At 42.4% G+C, this 15,208-nt stretch overlaps 1 protein-coding gene across 1 annotated transcript in view; it reads left to right on the top strand.

The window, feature by feature from the left end:
- Positions 1–14,421, top strand: part of slc49a4 (solute carrier family 49 member 4) — a 78,069-nt gene extending 63,648 nt beyond the window's left edge. The window contains exon 10 of the mRNA XM_085135994.1: positions 264–14,421. The gene's annotated coding sequence lies outside the window, so the exon portion shown is untranslated. The remainder of the gene's footprint in view (positions 1–263) is intronic.
- Positions 14,422–15,208: the final 787 nt, after the last annotated feature.

The following is a 15,208-nucleotide window of genomic DNA, read 5'->3' on the forward strand; positions in this document are numbered from 1 at the left end:
CCCGACACGGAACCCGACGTTTTAGCCAGAGGTCCCTTTACTACGGTTCAGAGCCGCGGACCTTCAGTAATAGTAATAAATCACATTCATGTAGTTGTAAACAGCATGATAATATATTAAGTAATCCAAAGTATTCAGAATACGTTACTCTCATTGAGTAACGTAACGGAATACGTTACAAAATACATTTTGGGGCATGTATTCTGTAATCTGTAATGGAATACATTTTAAAAGTAACCTTCCCAACACTGCCTATGACCAAGCATTTGGGAGCAGCAGGAAGGAAAATCCCCTTTAACAGTGCATATTACCAAGACATTTGGATGGTAAACAACATGAAAGCATGGATCTGTCCTGCTCTGCATCAACAGCTAGTGGTGCTGGTGGTGTGAGGGTATTGGGCATCTTCTTGCAACACTTTGGGCCTCTTAGCACTAACCGAGCATCATAAAGAGCCACAGTCTGCCTGAATATTGTTGCTGACCATGTTCATTACTTGTGAGTACAGTGTTCCCATCTTCTGGTGGCTGCTTCTGATAGGATAGTGCACGACATCAATCACAAATACTTGACTTACACAGCTTGTCACACTGGAAAACATAAGATTGTGTCACAAATAAATATTTACTAACATAATAAAACATAAGTTTTCACGCGTTGAGTTGCGCAACTTTATGTGTTCACACTTGTATTGGCGATTGGGCCTTTAAGAAGCAGGTTACATCACACTCTGGTGGGACCTGGACTTGTTTTCTGTTATTCTGGCAGCACAGCAACCTCCATGCACATCATCCTGAGGCAGGAGGAGAGGAAGCTCCCAGGAGGACACCTGCATTCTAGGAAATCTTTCAGTTTTCCTGCTTTTGTCTCTCTTTGGATAAAAATCAGGAAGAAGATGCTTCACCCATGACCTCACTGTTTTTAGAGCCTTACATTACATCCATCCTGCATGCACGGTCCCCTCCCTCTGGTGGACCAGCTGGGGATGAGCTCATGCTCTGTTGCTGGCGAGAAAAGGTCTCTGGGGCGAGTGTGTATGCTACAGTCATCAGTCTGGTTGCAATTACTATGAGTGGCTCTTCGTGTGAACTAAAAGATGCTGCGATTATTACTATTATTCTGTTGCGAACTTAAAGCTTTGAGCGATTGCCATTGAGACTGGCAGGAGTTGTGACCTGGGCCAAGACCTTTATCAGGGGTCAGATTCACAAAGTGACATAAAAAATAAGTAAAATCAGATTTGATGGTTTTAGGTTGGGTGTGCCGTAAAAAATTATTGCACGGCATTTGAAGCAAGCCTGCAGGGACATAAAATGAATCCACTTTACGTCCCTGCTGATCCACGATGATCTGTTCGGTTTTGAAGACACTACCACAGTTAAAATAAATGTACCTTCTTATGCCCCGCCTCTCGCACAGCTGGGATAGGCTCCAGCAACCCTGAAAAGGATAAGCGGAAGCGAATGGATGGATAACACAGAGATTTGTTTTTTCAAATTAATCAACAACGCAGATTAAGAAAACTCTGAGGTTATTGATACATTTTTTTTTGTCGTGGGTGTGTTTGTTTGTTTATTTATTTATTAAGTCCAAGAAATGGTTCCAAGGGACGGTCGATTACTCGTTACAAGTGGTTGTCAAGCCAAACTCCCGGAGCTGTTTATATAAAAGCAGCTGTTGTTCAGTAAAACGTTATAATGAAACTGGAACACAGAATCGATGTGTACATTGGGGACTTAATGATTCGGTCCCATGTGGAACTTGTGAGTTTGCTCACTTGCAAAGATATGCACAGTCTCTAATTTTGTTAGTTTCATTTTCATGGAGACGGAATATCAACCAAAAATCTAGAAAAAAAAACGCATTAACATCTGTTCACAGAATCAACTTCCATTTCAGCCTCTCCTCCATCGTGGGCAAGATCAAAGAGCTGCCGAAGGATGTCAAGGACAAGATTATACACCTGTACAAGGCCGGAAGGAGCTACGAGACCATCAGCAAGAAGATTGGTGGGAAGATAAAAACTGTTTGGAAAATAACATTCTAGGACCTGACGTCCACACATGAGGACATCACATTTTGGGTTATTTAGACCAAAATACAGAATTTTGCTCTACAAGGGCCTGATATCCACTTACCAGGACATTATACTGCCTCTGAAATTTAAAACTAATGTCCTCATATGCGGATTGTCACGGTACTGGGTCGTGTGGCCCAGTGTTTGAGTTTTATGTATTTTTTGTATTCATTTTCAATCTAGTTAAATTCTAGGTTGCTGTTCAGACCTTATTTCTTAGTTATTTCTGTCATCTCCGCCTGTACTCAGTCTCCCTGGTTCCTGCGTCTACGTTTCATGTCTATGTGGTTATGTTAAGTTCATGTCATGTTTTATCTCCATGTCTCCGTGTTTCCTGTTTTATTTTGTAAGAGTCTGGTGTTCTTTGTTCATTGTAGACAGTGTTGGGGAGTAACGGAATACATGTACCGCCGTTACGTATTTAAAATACAAAATATGAGTAACTGTATTCCGTTACAGTTACCGTTTAAAAAGGTGGTATTTAGAGTACAGTTACTTTGTTGAAATAAATGGATTACACGGCGGTACTTTCCTGTTTCATATTGTGGCGGGTCAGGACTGTTTGGGTTTTGTTTGACAGCTACGTTCTGTTGTTCCAGGCAGCAGCGTTACGGTTGCCATGGTGACAGGGTGACGCTCTCTCTCTGCGTGTTTCCTGGGTGAGAGAGCGCCTGTTGTTGTTGTGCTAAGCTAATAGGCAGAATGCTACAGGTATAGCTCTAAAGAATGTAGCATCATAGGCAGTGTAGTCCGTGCTGCAGGGAGAATGGACTGCCATACACGTTATGTGTCTGTGAGCGAGGGAGGGAGAAAAAGGAAAAGTACGAGCTGTCACGGAGCAAAAACGGGAGCTGGAAGCATGTAAATATAATAATAACCACTGCAGCCAAGAAGAGTGACTGACGAGCCCAGTTGTAAGTAAGCTATTAAGACTCGACTGTACACCGTGTTCGTGTTTTCCTCCAAAAACAATAAGTTCTGTTGCAGCAGCCTTTCAACGCCTCTCTCTGTCTCTCGCTAGCAAAGTTGACCCAGACAACAAAGTAAAGCTAGTTTTCAGCTACGAGCCGACACAGAACCCACCGTATTAGTCAGAGGTCCCTTTACTACGGTTCGGAGCCGCGGACCTTCAGTAACAGTAATAAATCACAGCAATAGTACATTCATGTAGTTGTAAACAGCATGATAATATATTAAGTAATCCAAAGTATTCAGAATACGTTACTCTCATTGAGTAACGTAACGGAATACGTTACAGAATACATTTTGGGGCATGTATTCTGTAATCTGTAATGGAATACATTTTAAAAGTAACCTTCCCAACACTGATTGTAGTTAGTGTTACTCTCCCCTGTATTGTCATTGTGTTTCATTCGAGTCAGCTGTGTTCTCATGTGTCTCCACTTCCCCTGATCACCTCATGTGTGTATTTAAGTCCTCAGTCTTCCTTTGTTCGTTGTCGTGTCGTCTGTGTACTTCCCCTCTGGTCAAGTTAAGTGTTTTTCAGGGTTCTGTGCAGTTCGTGTTTGCCATTTGGTTTATGTTGTTTTTCATGCAGCCGCACGATGAGGTTCCGTGCAGGTCATGTTCATGTCTCTTTCGTCACGCCATTTGGTTCACAGTTTCCATGCATCTGCACAGCATTCTGTTCACAGTGATCACAGTTATTCCTTTCAGTCAGGTTAGTTTTTCCAGTTTAGGTTTTTGGTTAGTTGCAGTCTCTGTCCCTGTTATGTTTTGTCTACTCCCTTCTGCATCAGCCCAAATAAAGGCTCGCTTTTAGTTTAAGTTCACTCCCGTCTCCTCACCTGTGTTTGCGCCTGGGTCCACCACACACACTCTCCACACGGTCTGCCCCCGCTGGCCGTGACAGCGGATCTCATTTTTCTCAGAAACAACAATCAGATAAAAAAAAAAAAAAATCAGGTAATTCTTTGTTTTTGTACTCGGCGCTGAAAAGCTTAGAAATATGGTATCTAACCAGATTCTTACTCTGGATGGCATTACCCTGGCCTCCAGTAACACTGTGAGGAACCTTGGAGTCATTTTTGACCAGGATATGTCCTTCAACGCACATATTAAACAAATATGTAAGACTGCGTTCTTCCATTTGCGCAACATCTCTAAAATTAGAAATATCCTGTCTCAGAGTGACGCTGAAAAACTAGTTCATGCATTTATTACTTCCAGGCTGGACTACTGCAATTCATTATTATCAGGATGTCCAAAAAACTCACTGAAAAGCCTTCAGCTAATCCAAAATGCTGCAGCAAGAGTACTGACAGGGACTAGAAAGAGAGAGCATATTTCTCCTGTTTTGGCTTCCCTTCATTGGCTTCCTGTTAAATCCACAATTCAATTCAAAATCCTGCTCCTCACATACAAGGTCTTAAATAATCAGGCCCCATCTTATCTTAATGACCTTGTAGTACCATATCACCCTATTACAGCACTTCGCTCTCGCTCTGCAGGCCTACTTGTTGTTCCTAGAGTATTTAAAAGTAGAATGGGAGGGAGAGCCTTCAGTTTTCAGGCCCCTCTTCTGTGGAACCAGCTTCCAGTTTGGATTCAGGAGACAGACACTATCTCTACTTTTAAGATTAGGCTTAAAACTTTCCTTTTTGCTAAAGCATATAGTTAGGGCTGGACCAGGTGACCCTGAATCCTCCCTTAGTTATGCTGCAATAGACGTAGGTTGCCGGGGGATTCCCATGATGCATTGAGTTTTTCCTTTCCCGTCACCTTTCTCACTCACTATGTATTAACAGACCTCTCTGCATTGAATCATATCTGTTATTAACCTCTGTCTCTCTTCCACAGCATGTCTTTATCCTGTCTTCCTTCTCTCACCCCAACCGGTCACAGCAGATGGCCCCGCCCCTCCCTGAGCCTGGTTCTGCTGGAGGTTTCTTCCTGTTAAAAGGGAGTTTTTCCTTCCCACTGTCGCCAAAGTGCTTGCTCATAGGGGGTCATATGATTGTTGGGTTTTTCTCTGTATCTATGAAGCGCCTTGAGGCGACTTTTGTTGTGATTTGGCGCTATATAAATAAAATTGAATTGAATTGAATTGAATTGTTTTTACATTCATCAGGTCCCAATCAGTCCAAATATAGCAAAGAGAAATTAAAAATGCATGCTATGAAAGAGTTTGGATCTTAGGAGGTTAACGACATATAATGACGTTAACCTCATTATAGGTGGTTGCCCCATCATCAGAAGGTTGGGGGTTCGACTCCACTGAACGGCTACCCTGAGGTACCCCTGAGCAAGGTACCGTCCCTACACACTGCTCCCCGGGCGCTGCATTGGTGGCTGCTTCACTGGGTGAATGGGTTAAATGCAGAGGAGTAATTTCCCTACGGGGACTAACACATACACATTACATTACATTGACCATAAGTCGCCATCAGTCTGCAGCTCCATGCCTAACATCACCTCATAGGGAGAGGATGATCATGAGAAAGGTGGTGGATCAGCCCAAAACTACACATGAGCAGCTGATTAAGGCAGTTGGGACCAGAGCCACCAAAACCTGAGGTGGAAAAATATCCAATTCTGATTCTTGTGTGAAAACAAAAAAGAATCAGATGAGTTCAAGCAAATCTTAACTTAGTGAAGTTTAAAATTCAAGTCAGATTCAAAGAGAAGCTCCTGCAGGCAGAACACCACTGTTGAATACTTTTATTAAATCGGGTTTTAGCTAATGCAGAAATTACTACCAAAGGGAGCAGATGTTTTATTCACACAGGGATGTTATTAAGGAGAAACCACTTTTGTCTTTTACAGTAAGGCCCGGGTTTTAGCTAACTCCTCTAACAAACACCGGGGGGAAAAAAGCAGTGGCTGTGTTTTCTTGTCAGGGAGAGATTAGGTAACGACGCATACATTTCCCACTGTTCACAAATGCAACACTAACTGTTTATTAACAACCTTTCAGCAGGCATTCAATTCCAATTTCTCCCCCTGGCTCGCTGTCAGTGTGGGACGTGGTGTCATGGCTCTGGGTCCTCTGGGAGCAGATGGGGGCCACACAAAGTGTAACAATAGTCGTCTTTTACCCACAAGCAATTTGGATATTTTGGCTTTTGTTGCTCAGCCTGTCAAAGGCTATGAAAGCAGCTGGCTGGCTGACAAAAACTGGTGTCACTGTTGCTGCGTCTGACATTTTTATACCCTGTCCTTTGTTTTCTCCTCTCACACACTGCTGCTGGTTACATTTCCCTGTTGTCTCTCCACTGAGACTCTGCTTGTTTTTCTCTCTCTCGTGACTCAAAATCACTGGTGTCTTTTCCTATCGTCGCACCTCAATGTCTCCTTGGGCCTCCCCGAGCTTCAAAAGTCCCTTAATTGACTTCTCCAGTATTATGAAAAATGAGCCACACTTTCAAATGGCTCATTTAGCACAATTGCTATCACAGTGCTACTTTATCTTCAACATATTTAAAAAGGAGCTAGGTGCTCTTGATTAGGAGCGATGGGCTGCAAAAGCCAGCGCTGCCAGCGTTTGACAGCTGGCCACTAATTTCCCAATTCATCACAGGTGAATTTGAAGTATTTGGTTGCTCCTGTGGGGAAAACACAGCATATATTAAGTTATAAATATGACACAGGTATTTGTGAAAACCCTGAGACAGACTTGTAGGTGTTATAAAAGGCGCACGTGCCTCCAAGCGCACGTGTAGCAGGTTGATTTTTAGAGCTTGCGGGGCGTTTTGTTCACGGGTTTATGAGCTCCAACAGCTGCTGTGTGACAGCCATGTGTCCTGTGCAACATGTCAGACTCACACAGGCTTATTTAATTTCAGCGTACTGAACGAAAGCATCAGTTAAGTGCAAGCGCTCAATGCTGCCTCCCATACACGACAACAGGTGTGAACTCATTTCAGTCCAAAGGATAAAATCTGTCAATGCAGACTTCATTTAATACGAAGCTTTAACAGAGGATATTTTCCTTTTTTGGACAAAATACTCTCTTTTGTGTACTTTTGCATAAAAGATAGCCACTTTCAAACCTGATGGATTTTTTTAAATGAAAACATTCATACAAATTGAATCGAATAATTCACTAAAAATAAAATATATTAAAAATAACTGAATTAAAGGAGCATTTTAATCAGAGTGTAGCATTAGTCAGTTAAACTTGTGGTCGGTTAAGTACCAGAGGGGGTTGTTAATCAGTTTCAGCTGCTTTGGTAGGCGCACTAGAGGGACAACAGTAACACAACCCCCAAAACAGGAATGATTTTACAGGCCTCCCACATTTGATCCTTCCTTATCTTTTCTGACTGTTTCTTTACTATTTTTGCATTTGGCTTGGGCCAGTGTCCTGCTCACAGCATGAGGTGATACCCTGTCCCTACAGAGGTTGCACTGATAGTCCAACTCCTCCAAGATGGCACATAAATTTGTGCTATTGGCAAGAGGTTTGCTGTGTCTCCCAGCACACTCTTAGCATGGAGGAGATTCCAGGAGACAGGCAGTCACTGCAGGAGAGTTGGACAGGACCGTAGAAGGTCCTTAATCCATCAGCAGGACTGGTATCTGCTCTGGTCTTGCTGATGGGCAAGGACGAATAGGATGGACACTGTCAGAGCTTCAATATGACCTCCAGCAGGCGACTGGTGTGAATGTCTCTGACCAAACAGTCAGAAATGGTTTTATGAGGGTGGCCTTTGGACCCCACATCCTTAGTGGGCTCTGTGTTCACCACCTGACACTGTGGAACCCGACTGGGGGGTACCAGAATCGGCTGGTCCACTGCCTGTGCCCTATGCCTTTCACAGATGAGAGCAGGTTCACTTTGAGCACATGTAACAGACGTGAAAGGTTCTGGAGAAGCTGTGCTGCAACATCGTTCAGCATAACTGGTTTGGGTCTGTGATGGTGTGGTGAGGCATATCGATGGAGGGACACACAGACCTCTACAGGTTCGCCAACATTACCCTGACTGCCGTTAGGCATCATGTTGAAATCCTTTGGACCCATTATCAGACCCTATGTTGGTGCAGTGGGTCTTGAGTTCCTCCTGGTGCACAGCAACACCCGACCTCATCTGGCGAGAGTATGCAGGCAGTTCTAGGAGGATGAATGAGCTGACACCATTGCAGCTCCTGAACACGATGTTTCGACCCATCCTGCACCAGCAGGTTGCACCTCAGACTGTCCAGATCTGGGAGGAGACCTCCCAGGATCATAAGTCATCTCATTATGCATACCCTAATGCTGTCAGGCATGCACGTACATTGGGGTCATGCAAACTACCGAGTACCATTTTGAGTTGCTCCAATGAAATTCATCCTGACACATAGTTTTTTCTCTTTGGTTTTCAGGGCGTCTTTGAACTCAGCCCCCTGTAGGTTGATCGTTTTCATTTCCATCAAACAGCGTGGCATCGTTTCCTAACACATCAGCCAGTACATTTCAGCATAGATACATTTTATAGGCACATTTTGCTTTGTACTGTAGCTTCCTAACTACCACGAGTCAAGCTGGCCAGAGCAGGTGTTCTTCTTTTCACAAGTTTTGAACTTTTAAGTCTGCGGAGAGCAACTTGTATATTCAACAGAGTTTCGGAGGTGTTCTGAGAAAACGGAGAAAAAGTATCTACCTTCACAGCCAGGTTCTGCTTGGCTGAGGCTCCTCAGCTCTAATGCAGGAGGACGTGGCCCTGACGGAAGCAGCATGTCCTCTGAGCAAGAGCAATTATGATAACCATGCAAGCGGAAAGGCTGTAGCCGGAAGAACAGGTAGGCAGGCTTTGATCCGGCAGGCTGTCTATTTAAATCACAGCTCACCTTTGCTACAGATGCAGTCCTCAGCTAATGTAGATGGGGTTGGTGAAAAAAAGAAGCTGTCTGCAGGATCCGTGAGCTCCTGTGTCATGATCCACAGCTGTTTCGCCCCACGAAACATCACATGTTTCACTTGCCCTCGCTCCTTGTTAAAGATGAGTGAAGGTGGGAGCGACAGACTGCTCCTCTCGTAGTGCAGGCAAAGGCTTTGAGGGAAGAAAACACTGTACTGCTACACTGATTGTTGATAAGTTGGTCATTAAATCTGCTTTAAAGTTACATCCCACATGCAGCTCATGAAATCTGCAATGTTAGACTTTAATTATGTAGTACCAGCAGTTAGTGTAAAACCAAAAAGATTGTGTGCTTTAAAAATCTTTTTTGGACTCAGCTATTCTTAATGCAGCTGTTCACACCAACTGCATAATTCTGCTGGACGACTTTGCGGCATTTATTTATTTTTAACCAAGTTTTCCGATTTTTTGGACGTGGATAAACAGATCTGACCAATCAGACCGCTGCATTGGCAAGCAAGGCACTCTTAGCTCAAGACACACAGAATATCCAAATAGAAAACGAATACTATTGTACTCAGACACACAGTCAGACACTGCTATGGCTCAGTCAGCTGTCTGAAATCACCCCCTTCTCTGCCTCAGATGTGGTCCCAACTCTGGCAACAGCTCATCCTGCCCCACTGACATCCTGAAATATGTACGAAAGCGGTCGTGATTCAGCTTCAACTCCTGGATCAAACCATGAAATTCTCCCTGCTGCTGCCTTCTTGTGAGAATTGGCTGAACCCAGAATCTCTGCTTCTTGTTTAGAAATCAGGACAAGCTCATCATTACTTGATGATGATGTCATTTTTTTCACAGTGCATCTTTTTCAGGAGGAATTTTACACAATGTCTCAATTAGTGGAAATTCTTTAAAGACGAATAAGAACTGGTCCTTATGGAAAGAACTTATGGAGCGGCTACGAAGCTTTTAATGCACAATAGCACAAAAACATGCGTTAGTGTAGGGATGGGCACAGTGGTACAGTGATTAGAGACGTCACCTCAAAGCAATGCTCAAACCACAGCTGGGGGCCCTCCATGTTGATTATAAGTTGGTTGTAGCTCAGAATGAGAGCAGTGAATAGTCATATGTCTCCAGTGTTGGGGAGTAACGGAATACATGTACCGCCGTTACGTATTTAAAATACAAAATATGAGTAACTGTATTCCGTTACAGTTACCGTTTAAAAAGGTGGTATTTAGAATACAGTTACTTTGTTGAAATAAATGGATTACACGGCGGTACTTCCCTGTTTCATATTGTGGCGGGTCAGGACTGTTTGGGTTTTGTTTGACAGCTACGTTCTGTTGTTCCAGGCGGCAGCGTTACGGTTGCCATGGTTACAGGGTGACGCTCTCTCTCTGCCTGTTTCCTGGGTGAGAGAGCGCCTGTTGTTGTTGTGCTAAGCTAACAGGCAGAATGCTACAGGTATAGCTCTAAAGAATGTAGCATCATGGGCAGTGTAGTCCGTGCTGCAGGGAGAATGGACTGCCATACACGTTATGTGTCTGTGAGCGAGGGAGGGAGAAAAAGGAAAAGTACGAACTGTCATCGAGCAAAAACGGGAGCTGGAAGCATGTAAATATAATAATAACCACTGCAGCCAAGAAGAGAGCCTGACGAGCCCAGTTGTAAGTAAGCTATTAAGACTCGACTGTACACCGTGTTCGTGTTTTCCTCCAAAAACAATAAGTTCTGTTGGAGCAGCCTTTCAACGCCTCTCTCTGTCTCTGCTAGCAAAGTTGACCCAGACAACAAAGTAAAGCTAGTTTTTGGCTACGAGCCCGACACAGAACCCACCGTATTAGCCAGAGGTCCCTTTACTACGGTTCGGAGCCGCGGACCTTCAGTAACAGTAATAAATCACAGCAATAGTACATTCACGTAGTTGTAAACAGCATGATAATATATTAAGTAATCCAAAGTATTCAGAATACGTTACTCTCATTGAGTAACGTAACGGAATACGTTACAGAATACATTTTGGGGCATGTATTCTGTAATCTGTAATGGAATACATTTTAAAAGTAACCTTCCCAACACTGTGTGTCTCTCTGTGTTGTCCATGTGATAGATTGGTGACCTGTCCAGAGTGTACCCCACCTCCTGCCCCATGACTGCAGGGATGGGCTCATCCCTCCCTTTTATACTTTACAGAAACTGAACACACATACATCTACATGCAAACTGTGTTAAAGAGGCGTATATCACAGCTTTTAAACACTTTCTTAGGAGGGACTTTCTTAATCGGACCTTTTTCTGTGAGCAGAAACTCTAGAAAGACGGTGTTTTAAACGTGCACGCTGTTAAAAAAGCAGCACACACCATGATGTATCTGTCATTTAGGGTCCGCAAGCAGAAATAAACATTTTATGTCACTATTAAACATATTGATTTTTACTAAATTACTTTGGTGGTTAAAAGAGGAAAGTGCTGCATGAGCAGTTCCAGTGTAATAGTGGCTGTTAATGAAGTTGTTGTTGGCGAGCGGGTAAACAGCTATCAATATAAACAGCTCTCTACTCTCAGTTTAAATGCACAGTATGCTTAAAATGCACATCTGCCAAAATGTGCTTTATTAATAATAAAAAAAAGAAGCTATTTTCTTCTACCCATGAAGTTAAGAATACAGCCACAAACAATAAAAGTAAATAAATAAAGCTGAACAGGACCAAAGCTCATTATGCCAGCTGATAAAATAATCGGGACGTCACTGCAACTGTTTTTTGCAAGAAAATATTGGCTTAGTGAGGCACTGTTTACTCTCCGAGGTAATCTGCTGCTACTGCTGCTGCTGCCAGGAAATGTGCAATGTTTAGTTTTTGTTTAGAAGAAAAGAAGAAGTCTGCAGATGAAATACGTGCTGAAGGCTGTTGGAAGCACGCTTAATTTTGAGGTATGTTTTTTTTGGCGTGTTGACCTTTTTGCCCTGCACTGAAAGCACCCCCGTGGACAGTGTTTTGAAGTGAGCTGATTGGTTAAGTGTTCAGCCGAGTTGTTTTGTCGATCCCCCACTGTGTTCGTTTGCATACAGTCACTCACAGTTATATCGGAGTTATAGTGGAGCTCAGACTTTTGTTTGACATCTTTTTCCTTTGACCTCGCTTATATTTGCTTTTCCCTTCACAACGGTTTAAAAATTAAATTACACGTTAAAATATTATTTGCTCTTTGCCAGATATCTGGGTATTTCTACATATTGAATCAAAACTGTGCCAGAAAATAGTGAAAGAAGAAAGAATTTTGGAGAAGCTGTTAAATTTTAAACTTAACTGCATTTTATACGTTAACCAAGTAAAGCTTGAACCAGATAATAATTAAATCTAATTTTGCATATATGAGTTTGAATTTGTATTTTGCTATATGTGGCATTTTTGAGCTTTAATGTTTATTGTGCAATTTATTCAGATTTATTAAGCAAAAAAGAAAATTCACACTGATTATGCAGAGGTTTCAAAAACTCATGTATCAAATATAATACACTTGGTGTTACAGCATTACTTCCAGTAAGAAATGGTTTGAAAATCCTGCACCTATATCAGGACAAGTATTGCTTCTAAGCCCTGACAAAATGTAATTTTCACTCTGTGTACACTACATGGTTGTCACCATGCTCTCATTCTTGTGAGGATCAATACTCGGCCCATGTGTGAGCTCACCGAGAGAATTAATATTCCCTGTCTGTGCCCAAAGGAAAATCCCATCACACACAAAAGTCACAACAGTGCACCGTAGGACTCTTTGTGGTTCTCTTAAAAACTTGTGGGCTTTGCCTTTGGGATCCTATTGGGCAGAAAATTAGAGGTGCAACATGTCAGTAAGTGTCTGGGCTGGGTCAGCGCTTTCATTAACCCGTCGCTGTTCCTGCAGTGAGGAGAAAGAGCAGCAGATTTCACAGTTTGACTTAATTTTGAGGTCAAAGAGCTGCAGGAGGTGCCATGCAGTCACCTGAGACAGAGCCACTGGATGTGTCGGGTGTTGGTGAGAAAAAACGTGTGAATGCAGGAAATGAAGTTTCAATTCAGAGCCAAAGTGATTCACAGAGAAACACTGTGCAGTTGTTCCTTTGGTGTCAACGCTGAAAGACGGATTCCACTGCACACCGTATGCTCCGTCAAAATAAAGACGAGTGATCAAAACACTCAGAAAATGCCTAAAGCATCATTAGATGTTAGATAACTGGCTTCCCTGTGTCTCTCTGTGGGGTCGTAGAACCACACGGATTTCTCCCATCGCAAAGATCAGTCTACATCACAGTGACGTAGGTGCATCTGACCAATCAGCAGTTGCCTCGAGTATTTCAAACTTCAGCATTCTTTCAGAATTTGGGAACTATGTAGTGTTGCTCCTACTTCTCTTATTGGATGATGTGAGCATGTATAAGTATATATGTATATATACATATATACATATGATTGTATGATAAAGTTGGCTTGACTTGACTACTATGGTCATAATACTGAAAATAAAAGTGGTAAGTTGATGAAATTCACACATTATGTTCTTGAAAAGTTGCTCTAAATGTTGAGATACGTGTTGATTGCATAGGATTTCTAAATATTATTGAAATTGGACTCCGACACAAGTGATGCAGTTTTATTTTTAGACATAGACCAGATGCATCTAGTAGGCCATAGTCAGGGTATTATCAGGATGTATAAAAAAACTCACTGAAAAGCCTTCAGTTAATCCAAAATGCTGCAGCAAGAGTCCTGACAGGGACTAGAAAGAGAGAGCATATTTCTCCTGTTTTGGCTTCCTGTTAAATCCAGAATTGAATTCAAACTCCTGCTCCTCACATACAAGGTCTTAAATAATCAGGCCCCATCTTATTTTAATGACCTTGTAGTACCATATCACCCTATTAGAGCACTTCGCTCTCGCTCTGCAGGCCTACTTGTTGTTCCTAGAGTATTTAAAAGTAGAATGGGAGGCAGAGCCTTCAGTTTTCAGGCCCCTCTTCTGTGGAACCAGCTTCCAGTTTGGATTCGGGAGACAGACACTATCTCTACTTTCAAGATTAGGCTTCAAACTTTCCTTTTTGTTAAAGCATATAGTTAGGGCTGGACCAGGTGACCCTGAATCCTCCCTTAGTTATGCTGCAATAGACGTAGGCTGCCGGGGGATTCCCATGATGCATTGAGTTTTTCCTTTCCAGTCACCTTTCTCACTCACTATGTATTAACAGACCTCTCTGTATTGAATCATATCTGTTATTAACCTCTGTCTCTCTTCCACAGCATGTCTTTATCCTGTCTTCCTTCTCTCACCCCAACCGGTCGCAGCAGATGGCCCCGCCCCTCCCTGAGCCTGGTTCTGCTGGAGGTTTCTTCCTGTTAAAAGGGAGTTTTTCCTTCCCACTGTCGCCAAAGTGCTGCTCATAGGGGGTCATATGATTGTTGGGTTTTTCTCTGTATCTATGAAGCGCCTTGAGGCGACTTTTGTTGTGATTTGGCGCTATATAAATAAAATTGAATTGAATTGAATTATATTATTATTTTCATTATTATTTATAATGTAGAACATTGACAGACAGTAATAATCTGGATCTTGTGACAGGTTTGAGTAACATTGTTGGTTTCAAGCTGTAAATAGTCAAATATGTCTAATTTTGCTCCTTTTATGAATTTCTAATAATATATTTTTATTCTACTTAAATTGTATATATTGGTGTTTATGTTTCCTGTGAGTCTACTGTCCTATAAGAGGTTAATGATCCGCTTTAACTTGACGTTGATGTCTCTAATTATGCACGTTGTTCACTTTAAAAAAGAAGGAATTAAAACAACATCACAACCAGAGTGGTAGACTTGATGCTTGACCTGCACTTGACTTAAGCTTCCAGTGAGCGCCGACTGACTATTTGCCCGAGGACATTCAAAGAAACAATATTTTTTATAGTCTTTCCTTTTGAATCTTTGCCACTCTGTCTTACATAACACTGAGATGTGTGCAAAGCTCCCATAACCTATGTACTCCTCCATGTTTCCCACTTTTACAACCCAGATTTTCTGTGTTTATTTAATCTATTTAGAGGTCATTTTCACCGTGTTGCTGATTGACCACGAGAGAAGAAGAAGAGAAAAACCCTCAATAACACATCGAATGCTTGACTTTGTCTAAAAGACTTTACGCTGGTCTGGCTAAAGTGTTTCGGCTGCTAAAATTGCATCGTCCCCTAAGACTAAGAACATTATTATGTGGACAAATTCACTGTTTCCATGCAGTGTCTGCATTATTTAGCGCTTCCCTGCAGCAAGCGCCGATTCAATATAATG

This window comes from Neolamprologus multifasciatus, chromosome 16 (genome assembly GCF_963576455.1).
Source record: "Neolamprologus multifasciatus chromosome 16, fNeoMul1.2, whole genome shotgun sequence".
In the NCBI taxonomy this organism is placed as follows: Eukaryota; Metazoa; Chordata; class Actinopteri; order Cichliformes; family Cichlidae; genus Neolamprologus; species Neolamprologus multifasciatus.